Consider the following 12932-nt stretch of genomic DNA (forward strand, 5'->3'; position numbering starts at 1 on the left):
TTTAAAAATGTTCCCGTTGTTACTTCTTGCGTTCGCTTAAAAGTGGCCATTTAAAAAGGAAAAGCGATGGATGATACTACACACAGAGCGTATTATTAACAAATGTTAAACTTGTATAATCATATAGACCCTACCCACGTGACGTCACAACTCCGCTCTCCTGAATGGTACCGCCCACTTGTCCGTCAAAACATAGTGTTAACCTGTTACGGCTACGTACATTTCTCCTATTTACGGCATGTTTTTCTGCTCCTTAACACTAATAATCAAAATGGTGAAGGCGTGTGTGGCTGTTGGTTGCACTAACAAAGAAGATGGAAGGAGAGACTTGAAGTTTTACCGTATTCCGAGGGATCCAAAGAGGAGAGCGAAATGGACGGCTGCAATTCGACGTGAAAACTGGGCATCAAAAAATCACCACAGACTATGTAGTAGTCATTTTATATCCGGTAAGATGCATTTAAGATATACTTAGAGGGTTTTGAGCTGACAAATAACCACAATTAAGATCATTGCGAGGCTAATCGCCGACAACATACGACGTAGTACGACATAGTTTCAAATTCAAGATGTTTGTGACTTCCCTTTCTTCCACCATCGTTATTTTTTGAATAATATTTAGCTGGTACCAAGTGAAAGAAACTGGCCTCGTCTACGGGGCTGACAAATAACCACAATTAAGATCATTGCTAGGCTAATCGCCGACAACATACACGTATGTATGTAGTGAGAGTGCTATCACTAAACCATATAAACATTAAAAGCCTTAACTCCATTGACAAACGACATGAAATACATTAGACTTGACAGTGGATGTTAGCAATAACAAAAGATTTTGAATTGAAAATTTCGTAACTCACCTTTCCAAGCACAAGATAGATTCCTGCCGAACGAGGACCTGTTTCACCCAACCAGCAACGAAGTATTTGTAAGCCTCCAAGCTCTTGAAGTTTTTCAAATTTTCGTGGGAATAGGCTGATTTTGTGTGGACAAGATAATTGTAAATATCAGCGTAGCAGAATGTCAGGCAGACAGGGCGAAGACAGTGGGTCGAAAAACATCGATTTGGGCATCAAATATGGATCTGGCGACTGTATAGAACGAAGCTTTTCCACATAACGCCTTTTATGCAACACATCCAGTGAGTTTACGGCATCAGAAAGCACCGGGTCTTCCATGAAATGCATTTTAAATTCCTCGATCAATTGAAAACAATGATAATACAGAGACAAAATGACGGATAAGTGGGCGGAACTACACAGCGAGCACGTGGTTTTGTGACGTCGGTGGGTAGGGTATATAGCAAGAATAAGGAACGTCACTGATAAGCACAGGCCCCCGCGAGTGGATAGTGAGGGGAAAAGCATAGTGCGCCTACACCGGCTCCGGTGGCCCAAATTCTTGCTCATTGGGGCAAGGGCAGCTGGTTTGGGGCCACCTACTGGTTGGGGGCCTAAGGCGATTGCGTACTTCGCCTGAATAGTAGATCCGCCTATGACTACACTACCTGAAACTCGACATCAACCTGTTGGTGAACTTCCATCAGTCAGTCATTGAGAGCCTGCTGACCTATGCTCTGTCAGTGTGGCACTCAAGCTGCAAAGAAGCAGACAGGAGAAGACTGCAGAGTGTAATCAACAGCACAAAATTGGCTTCCCCCTTCATCCCTTATCCACCATCAACAACTCTCACTGCCTAGGAAGGACAAGGAGCATTATAAAAGATGATGCACACGTCAGCTTCGACCTCTTCAACCTGTTGCCTTTCGGGCAGGCGCTACAAGGCCATAACAGTTTCTTTCCAAGAGATGTCACCATACTCAAGTTTGCACTGAAAGGTCACTTTCATTGCACTGCTAGTGCCACAATATTGTCACATGCATGTTACCAAGTAATATGTTCTCAAACATCTGTCTCAATTTGGACACTACATAATCTGGGTACTGCATATGCAACTTTTGCACAGTTACATTATAGCATTTTTGCTCTGTTACATCAATATCTATTAAGGGTGTAATGGTACATGTATTTGTATTGAACCGTTACTTTACATGGTGCTCGGTTCGGAACGGAGGCGTACCGAATGAGTTTCTGACGTAATGTAACCCTTACTTTTCGAGGCTCTGAGTCGATCGGGTTAGTTTCTTTGTGTAGATTATATTTACTCCGTCTTCTCTACTATAATGAGGACCAACACGGTACGACAGTATAACCCAAAAACGGTCAGGCGCGACAACGTGACCACCGCGAGAACGCATTTAAACGCGGGCGTTAAAGTCAATCACCCAATGCATACCAGTCGCAGTGCGGCCGCATGTTAGACGCGTCCCAGAAGCGGCTCAACACGACGCACGCGAAAAGAACGGCAGAGTTTATTATTTGACACAAGACGCGACCCTCCTGCGTCAATACTACTAGCTAGGATCGGGCCGGAAGTCACTCGTGTAATAATACGGTGGATCCGGTCGATTTTCAAACTAATATGCAATCGTTACCCACTTTTTGAGTCCATCAGATCAGAATGGTAGATCGGGGCACAGTTGACTTGTCTTTGTTGATTTACTGCTATAATTTTCTGCTATAATAATAACCAACATGGCCCCGTGTTCAATACAAAACCCTCCTACCACAACAAAACAAGTAGGAACTAATATTCACATAGGAACTAAAGTTATACAACATAAAATATACAATATAAATGAATACTACATCACATTTGTAAAATATAAACACATAATAAAATAAATAATAGCCCGTTTAAATAAAATAAATTAAAATGAGCTAAAACACCTGTAATCAAATAATAAGAATAATACACAGATCCTGCTTACAGAATTAAATTTATTAATTTCTGTGTGGCGCTTTAACTTGAGAAAATCCACCAATAAAGCTTTTGAAAACCGTTCATAAGAGAAAAAAAAAGATTCATTGAGGCATTTCATTTGTAAAATACATGTTAAAATCTTTGTCATTGGGATTGCTTTTCTCTTTAGCATAGGACTTTTTTCTTCTTTCTTTCAGAAAGAAAGCTGACCGATACGCGGGGTCTCAAAGGCAAATTGTTGTTGGATTATCTTTAAATACCCGCTACTTTTTGAGCAGAATTCTAGCTTTGTATAGGCTAATGTTCCTATTGTTGAAAGCACAAAGGTGTGTAATAAACAACTAGCACATTTATATTGTGCATTTTGTTTTCTTACTGTACCGAAAATGAACTGAACCGTGACCTCAAAACCGATGTACGTACCGAACCGAGATTTTTGTGTACTGTTACACCCCTAATATCTATGCATAAACTGTCATTTGCGCTATTATATTAAGTCAGCCACCTGCCTCCTAGTCTGAGTACCGTAATATAACAGTCATATATGCACTGTTATATAAACACTACACAACCATTTGCAGTAAGTCACTTTTTCACTTCATTCCCAATCTATGTACACAGTGACCTATGATTTTATATCGTCCTTATTGTACCTTTGCTTGTTTTATGTTATATTGTGTACCAGCCACATGCAGAGGGGGCGGAAGGTGCTTGAGCACCTGCCTTTTTGCCCATATTTGCCCAGAGTGCCCCTTTTGACTGGACTATTTTTTGGGTGCGTATGTGTGTGCTGGCCGACTGTGCAGACACACCACCAAGTACTTGAACACCGAAAACACCTTAAAAAAAAAAAAAAAAAAAAAGGCGTCTGGTGTCACTAAGCCGCCGCATAACACCCTCCCTCCCACCTGCACGCTGTTTGTCTTTGACCTGGGTGTGTGGTGAGGAGTCCAAAGACATCTAGTGGTAGAAAACAAACTGTTACTCTGATTGACTGTGTTCGAGCAAATAATGAAAATTCTTACACCAGATTTACTGTAGGGATTTAAAAATAATAATAATAAGTAATTTTTATCTCATATAGTCTACTTTAATAATTATTTTACTAATATTTAATTTATTTTTCATTTTCGACAGGCAAGTAAAAGCCGCTCGATTCCGGTTAGCATGTCGCCTAGCTTTCACACCTCCTGTTTTTTTTACGCTCTTTCCTCCGTCTCCGAAACAGGGAAATGACAGGAGCCGGACTAACTCTAGTGGCATAAAATACCGTTCGGGAGGTTTAAAAAGTTGGCAGTTTTGCCCATTATGCAGTAAAATACCCCTGTCATACTGAATAAATGTATTTTTAATATTTCATATTCCATTTAGCACAAGACTGTTATTTGTCATGTCATTCTGAAAATTCCCCCTCAATGGGCTGAAATCTAAATCAGCTGAAATCTTTACTCTGCCGACGTCACTACCCAGATGGAGGCGCTAAAGTGCTTTAATGACAGGCAGGGCTAAATGGCAAATTAAAATCTTTCGTCATCTGCGCATTGCCAAATTGTTGTATGTAGTCGAATCGTCTCAAAATATGATTTTTAATTCACATTATAATGCTATTTAAGATTTTTTTTTTTTTTTATGGTGTCACAGGCACTTTAAGTTCTTGTTCATGTGCCCCTTTTGATCCATAAGCACCTGCACTCCATCGGTCTCTGCACAGCCCTGTGCTGCACGTTATGGCGAAGCTTTAAATTTTTTATACTCTGTACAATGGAAATAAAGGCGTTTTATTCTATTTTAATCTATTCTAGATTTATATTTGTTTCATTTTACATCTTGTAATACTCTTTCTCTTGTATACTGTGTTATGCTTGTTATGTCTTTATCCACACCTTTTCTTTTCAGCTTCCTTCATTGCTTTTGTCTCGCCCAATTATGTATTGTTATCCTGTCGATTTTTTAGTTTCCTTGTTTGTTACAGCGGTGTTTTATTTCTGCGTTTGTTGCAGGTGCTGCCTGGGAACCGACAGGTTCTGTGTACTCATGCGCGGAGGTCTAGATAGTGACGCGTATTCTGGTGTGTGTGTGTTTGGTGGGGAGTGTGTGGATGTGTCTACGTTTTGTGTTCACGGCAAAAAACACCACATGCTAAGTGCAATTTTGATTAGTCTGTGTCTTCCACTGTTCATTCCAATAGTCACAAACAAGGGAGGTAACATTGTTCTCCGTTGTGTCCAACTGTTGAATTTTCTAGCTTTTGTCGTAGGTAGAAACTATTGAGCTATGCACAATAAAAAACAGCAATCATTTCCATAGCTTCTTTCATCCTGTCAATAACTGATTAAACAATTTACTTATAATTCCATGGTGATATATGGCCAATTATTGAACATCGCATTTTTGACAATATGCCACATTCATTATTGTTGCTTACAGTTACAGTCGCTGCTGTTTACATTGAAGTGGGCGCCTCAAACTCAATTTTCGAAAAGGCCACTGGAAAATGTGTCCCGGCCACATCAAGGGTTCCTAAAAACAGCTGACACATAATCAAAAATAACTACTCCGTTCTTCGAAGTCATTAATAACAGAACATTGGTTTTTGCTAGTTTTATTTTACATAAAAGAAAAAAAATTAATTTCACAACATGAACAAGATTGCGGAACTGTTTGTCTCTCTCATCATCCTGGTATTTTACATAGCCCTCGGCATGTCGAGTTGAGTAATGACATCTGATGCTGTATTTCTTGAGCAGCCTTCATTGTGCATACAGTATAAAGTAAAAGTGTTTTTCAACCGGTGTGCTGCGGTGCACTAGTGTGCCGTGAGAAATCGTCAGGTGTGCTGCGAGAAATTATGTAATATTGCATTTTTTTAGGGCTGTCAAACGATTAAAATTTTTAATCGAGTTAATTACAGCTTAAAAATTAATCGTAATTAATCGCAATTAATCGCACTTCAAACCATCGATAAAATATGCCATATTTTTCTGTAAATTATATATATATTCTGTAAAATAAATTGTTGGAATGGAAAGATAAGACACATGATGGATATATACATTCAACATACGGTATATAAGGACTGTAGTGGGCATTTCACTCTACTGTCATTTAAATCTGTCTATGCTGTCCTCACTCGGAAGCGTCTACTTTTTCCAAAGCTAGACAGCTAGTGAACGACGCCTTAATAATCAGACTTCTTCCTTTTTCCTCTGATCTATTAATAAAATGACCTCAAACCATTGTTATCTTTAGACCGTAGTGAAACTACAAAAAAAAAGTACACAAGCATTGCATTAGCAACAACGTTAGCTTAGCACGCTATACAGGTTCACTAAACATAAACAAAAAGCGTCTCATACAAAAAATATAATATTTTGCTTACTAACATAATATGTACATTCTTTACAACAACCATACTTACGGACAAATCTTGTCCAAGGATCATATAAGCACAACATTACAACGTAGGCGTCAGCCCGAGACGTCATGCAGCCATATTGAACTGGCAAGAAAGCAATAAACCATGTCGCAAAGCGACCACAAGAGTTCGCTGTTAGACAGCACAAAAAACCTTGCTGTGAAACTTACCAAAAGGCAGAATACTGTCTGACATGGGACAGTGCGGGACATGTGCGTTAATTGCGTCAAATATTTTAACGTGATTAATTAAAAAAATTAATTACCGCGCGTTAACGCGATAATTTTGACAGCCCTAATTTTTTTTTTGGGTAACGTTGTTGGTCGGAGTTGCAGAATAAAGTAAGCAGTAGGTAGAAATAAGCCTGTCGCAATATGCAATAATTCCATTTATCGCACGATACATAAAAATGAAGGCGGTAATTTTTCCACTGCGATTTATCGCCTCGCGTGCACCTGCCTGCGCGCGTGCGGCAGATGTGCTGTTAAAAGTTCGGATTCCTCGATATCACCTGCGCAAAATGCATCTTCGTTCTAGGTCCGGCAAAAACTAGCGCCGGAGCCAATCGTTCCCATTATATCCTATTGTTCAACGTATACCGGCCGCGTCAGTGCTCCGGAGTGACTGTGGACCATCTATGGCGCGCCGGTGTTGTTGACGTGTGGGCGCTCCCGTAAGGAGTGACATTTCACGCGGGGCAGCTATTTTTCGGCACAACACCGGATATTTACCGCCAAAACATTGTTACCGACTTGGCTGCTGCGAACAACCTCGCTTTGACAATGAACAGCTGAATGAAATTAAGAGCGCTGTGCTTCAAACTCGTCCTGTTTATGAAAGTCGATTGTCATATGCTGGTGTTGTGTAGTAATGAGCAGACGTGACTTCAGCGGCGCTTGCTAACTTTTTTAATGCGCGCACACACTAGATATCATGAAACGGCAAACTAGATGTGCTACTTCCCATGCCATTGGCTATGTGAGCCCAGAGTAATTATGGGACACGTAGTCTATTCTAAACTTTCATGACTGAATGGAAGTTAAGAAGGCCAAATCAATCCATACCAGTGACTGTAGATAATGTTGAAAATATTGTTAATTCAGTACGTGACACAGATGGATTCGGACCACAAATAGGATGTCTTGCTCATGTAGTATACCTAGCTGCTAAGAGAGCTGTAGCAATCAACAGTGTGCCCTGCCTCACTTTACAAACAGTAAAGATTGCTCTCAGCACTTTTATACAATTTTTTTCAGCTCAGTAAGAAGTAAGCACATAAATATTATGCATTAAAATGCATGTTTATATGATGGCAATTTAATTTTTGCTCGTTAGCAAAAAAACAAAACAAAAAAAAAAAAAAAAAAAAAAACGAAACCAAAAATATAATTGTTATTTTTTTTTACAGAGCATTAAATGTATTGAATCAGATCGAAAATCGTGTCCCCCGTATCAAAAATCGTACCGAACCGTGCCTTAACTGTATCGTTGCATCCCTATGGAACACCATTGCAGAAGCTATGACGGGAAAAGTTTTCATTTGCCTAAATGCTTAAGTTATCAAGTGCATTTTTTTTTTTAAACACGTTTTATTTATTCTGTGTTTCTGTGCGGTATCAATATTGTTGTTTTTTACCTAAGAGGCATGATCTATTGTTTTTAGTTGTGATTTCTTAAAAAGTATTTTTGAATTTAAGAGTAAATATCGCATTTAAATGGGTGTACTTGATCTAATAATATATACTGTATTCTCACTGTGTTATTGCAAATTGGTTAAAAAAAAATTGGGGAGGGGGGGCGCAATAATATCGCTATTGCAGTAATTTATGAGAATAATTATCGCACACTAAAATTTGTTATCGCGACAGGCCTAGGTAGAAAGTTCTCGCTCGTGTGCAGATGAGCGAGATACTGCTTGTGTCACGTTCTAAAACTGCTCGGATTTCTAGCCATTAGCCACCTTGCTGTCCGCAACACTGTGAACCCCAGCACGTCTTTTTTACATCATTAGATTGGACTCAAGTTTCGATATGCACGAAAGTGTCCTTTCCTTTTTATCCATATGTGACGACTGACAATCCTCCCCTGTGTTTTATTCCAACACATTGTCGACGACAGCAAGGTGGCTGATGGCTAGAAATCCGAGCAGTTCTTGAACGCGACACGAGCAATCCAACAGCGCCATGGTGCCAAGCAGGCTTAAACGTCATCTCCAAACGAGACACCCGCCGCTTCAAATCATGGACGATTTTGTAAGCCTTATGAAAACACAGAGTAACAGGCAGCTTTTTTGGAGAAAAAACTACAAAGGTAAATGAGAATGCCCTCAAAGCTTGTTGCTGAACTTCTTGCTAAATCCAAAAAGTCCACATGACTGTGGCAGGGACATTAATATTACCTGTCTGCAAAGCTCTTGTCAGCGAGATGCTCGGCCATGATGCAGTTAAAGACATTGCTAAAGTTCCCATAGCTGATCATTCTGAGCTTTTCAAGCCTAACTGCTATAAAAAATAAGAACAGAGCGAGATGACTGAGAGCTGGTGAAAAAGATATCTTGCTGCCAGGATATCAGCTTTGTGTTCATCTACACTAGTGTTGTATCGGTCGTGAACGATTCGTTCTTTTTGAACTAACTGTTTGGGTGAACGAGACCGAACTTATCACCTTCTGCACTGATTCGTTCTATGGAGTTGGGGCTTGTTAGCTGCGTGGGAGGGCGTTGAGCAAGCGGCAGCGTCTTCTGACATCGCACACGACCAATCAGACGCCAGCCTCATCGCGGGCAGGGGAGGGAGCGGAAACAGAATCAGGGCGTCTGTCACTCACTTCCACGTGTGGCCAATAAGCAGCCGGCGTGCACGCAGGGGGCAAGACTGAGTTATGTCACATACCGTTCACTTATTCGGTCCTCCGGCTCCTGACCGAGCTTGTTGCTAACTAGACTTGCTAGTTACGCAGTGAACGAGTCAAAAAATGAAAGGAAATAACTTTGTCACATATTTGTTAATGTGGAGCCAATCATATGTTGCTCAAACAGACAAAAACACCACGCAAACCTAGCGAGCATGGTTTAGCGTACTACTTTTCTCAACAGACTCGGGACTACATATGACGACATACTATCAAATTTACAGTTCTTTCGCTAGTCGCAGGCAAGCAAAAGCTGAGCAGCGGACAAGTCACGGCAGCGCATGGGGGAGAGAACTGTCAATTTATGGAGGCTTCATGGCAGCGATATTTACCTCATCTGTGCACAGGAAAATTAACATTTAGCATGATCACCATAATACTGATTTGCAATTAAACAGTATATACATGTCATTTTTTTCCGAGTGTTTTATTTATTTCATGTCAGAGCGTGTTGGGTGTTGGTTGGTTTGACAAATTATGTCCATCCGTCCATCATGTGCTACTCAAGCGCCCAAAAACAACACACGCGGGCACGGGAGATGTCGCAAAATGTCTACATTTTTCTTAACAGACGAATGAGAGTACAAAGGCGACATCGTAAAGAGCAAGCAATTATTTTTCGTCAGCATTTGACGATCTGAGATGAGGGGACGACAGGGGAGCTGACCGGATAATTTTATTTATTAATACCAGTGCAAAAATTCAATACGATCATCTTTATACTGATTTGCAATGAAACGGTCCAATATCAAAATGTAGTATTGTTTTAATTTTACAGCAACACATTTGACAACTAGCTATTTACTTTAGTTTTAACAATAGTTACCAAAAATAATAGTGATGAGCATGAAAACAAAAACACAACAGATCGTGAGGTAAATATGACGTGTTGGTCGTTCCATATTTAGAAATTAAACTTTCGATTTATTTTTATTTTCGTGGCAGCAAGCATGCCGCGTTGGCTGGTAGCGGCAGCATTGTATATGTGATCAAGATCATGCTAAAGAAAGTCCGTGCGCCCCCGACCCCTAACCCCCACCCCCCCACTAAAGGAAAATGTTTAACCATGTCCTAAATCGAAATGCATGCACGAGCCATGACTTTGATCCCATAGAAATACGACAGACGACGCGGAAGTTCTCCCTCACTTTTGCAGCAGCGGGAGGGAGGGAGATGAGGCTCGGAAAGCAGAATGATATCGTCTGTCACTTATTTCTGAAACTGCGACGAGCGGTCAATGAGGAGCCTGTGTGCAAGAGAGCGAGGGACCAAGCAACGTCACTTCCCGTTCACTAACCAAATGATTCATATGGGCGGGGAGGGGGATGAGGGGGGCGAACGATTCGTTGAACGATTTGTTTGAACGAGTCTTTTTACTGAACGAACTGGAATGGATTTGTTTCCTCAAATGAACGACAGATCCCGTCACTAGTGTGCTGTGAGAGATCATCAGGTGTGTTGCGAGAAATTATTTAATATTGCATTTTTTTTTTCTGTAACGTTGTTGGGCGGAGTTGCAGAATAAAGTAAGCAGTAGGTAGAAAGTTCTTACTCGTGTGCAGATGAGCGAGATACTGCTTGTGTCGCGTTCTAAAACTGCTCGAATTTCTAGCCATGAGCCACCTTGCTGTCCACAACACTGTGAACCCCTGTTGTCTTTTGTATATCATTTGATTGGACTCAAGTTTCGATATACACGAAAGTGTCCTTTTCATCTTATCCATATGTGACGACTGACAATCCTCCCCTGTGTTTTATTCCAACACATTGTCGACGACAGCAAGGTGGCTGATGGCTAGAAATCCGAGCAGTTCTTGAACGCGACGCGAGCAATCCAACAGCGCCATGGTGCCAAGCAGGCTTAAACGTCATCTCCAAACGAAACACCCGCCGCTTCAAATTATGGACTATTTTGTACGCCTTATGAAAACACAGAGTAACAAGCAGCTTTTTTGGAGAAAAAACTACAAAGGTAAATGAGAAAGCCCTCGAAGTTTGTTGCTGAACTTCTTGCTAAATCCAAAAAGTCCACACCATGGCAGGGACATAAATATTACCTGTCTGCAAAGCTCTTGTCAGCAAGATGCTCAAGTTCCCATATCTGATCATTCTGAGCTTTTCAAGCGTAACTGCTATAAAAAAAAAAATAAGAACAGAGAGAGACTGAGAGCTGGTGGAAAAGATATCTTGCTGCCAGGATATCAGCTTTGGGTTCATCTACACAGGCTTCACACTGAGTAAGTATAAATACTGAGAAATTATTTTATAATTAAATACGCTGTACGGAAAGTAATTTTGAACATTTTTGGTTTGTGCCGCAAGATTTTTTCCAACGTAGAAACGTGCAGTGACTCAGAAAATGTTAAAAAAAACACTGCTGTAAGACACTTTTTTTTCCATGTCTCACAAACATCTGTTGTTAAGGCGACAATCTCTTCCCGCAAGCCATACGTTGGAGACCTTGCATTAACGCAATAAGGAACTTGCCGCATCATTTTCACTACTGCACTACTGAACACTTTGTATTAAAGTGCCTACGACAGGATAAAAATGTCTTAAATAGCATTGTTATGTGAATTAGAATCATATTTTGAGACGATATATACGACTATATACAACAATTTGGCAAAGCGACAAGCCGCCGGTCATCGGCCGAGTGGAATTCTCGGTGGACAATCAGCCACAAAATGCAAGCCACATACGTATTAAACGTGTGCCATGATCCCAGTATTTGACATAATTGTTTACATAATGATTCATGTTATATTGTGTACCAGCCAAATGCAGAGGAGGCGGAGGGTGCTTGAGCACCTGCCCTTTTGCCCATATTTGCCCAAAGTGCCCCTTTTGACTGGACTTTTTTTTGGGTGCGTATGTGTGTGCTGGCTGACTGTGCAGACACACCACCAAGTACTTGAACACCGAAAACACCTTTTAAAAAAAAAAAAAAAAAAAGGCGTCTGGTGTCACTAAGCCGCCGCATAACACCCATCCTCCCACCTGCACGCTGTTCGTCTTTGACCTGGGTGTGTGGTGAGGAGTCTAAAGACATCTGGTGGTAGAAAACAAACTGTGTTACTCTGATTAACCGTGTTCGAGCAAATAGTGAAAATTCTTACACCAGATTTACTGTAGAGATTTAAAAAAAATAATAAGTAATTTTTATCTTATATAGTCTACTTTAATAAATATTTTACTAATATTTAATTTATTTTTCATTTTCGACAGGCAAGTAAAAGCCGCTCAAGTTGGGTTAGCATGTCGCCTAGCTCTCAGGCCTCTTGTTTTTTTTTTATGCTCTTTCCTCCGTCTCCGAAGCAGGGAAATGACAGGAGCTGGACTAACTCTAGTGGCATAAAATACCCATCGGGAGGTTTAAGAAGTAGGCAGTTTTGGCCATTACGCAGTAATATAGGTCATACTGAATAAATGTATTTTTAATATTTCATATTCCATTTAGCACAAGACTGTTATTTGTCATGTCGTTCTGAATCTTCCCCCTCAATGGGCTGAATTCTAAATCAGCTGAAATCGTTACTCTGCCGACGTCATTACCCAGATGGATGCGCTAAAGTGCTTTAATGACAGGCAGGGCTAAATGGCAAATTAAAATCTTTCGTCATCTGCGCATTGCCAAATTGTTGTATGTAGTCGAATCGTCTCAAAATATGATTTTGATTCATATCATAATGCTATTTAAGATTTTTTTTTTTTTATGGTGTCACAGGCACTTTAAGTTCTTGTTCATGTGCCCCTTTTGATCTATAAGCACCTGCACTCCATC

The sequence above is a fragment of the Corythoichthys intestinalis genome, chromosome 19, assembly GCF_030265065.1.
Source record: "Corythoichthys intestinalis isolate RoL2023-P3 chromosome 19, ASM3026506v1, whole genome shotgun sequence".
Classification (NCBI taxonomy): Eukaryota; Metazoa; Chordata; class Actinopteri; order Syngnathiformes; family Syngnathidae; genus Corythoichthys; species Corythoichthys intestinalis.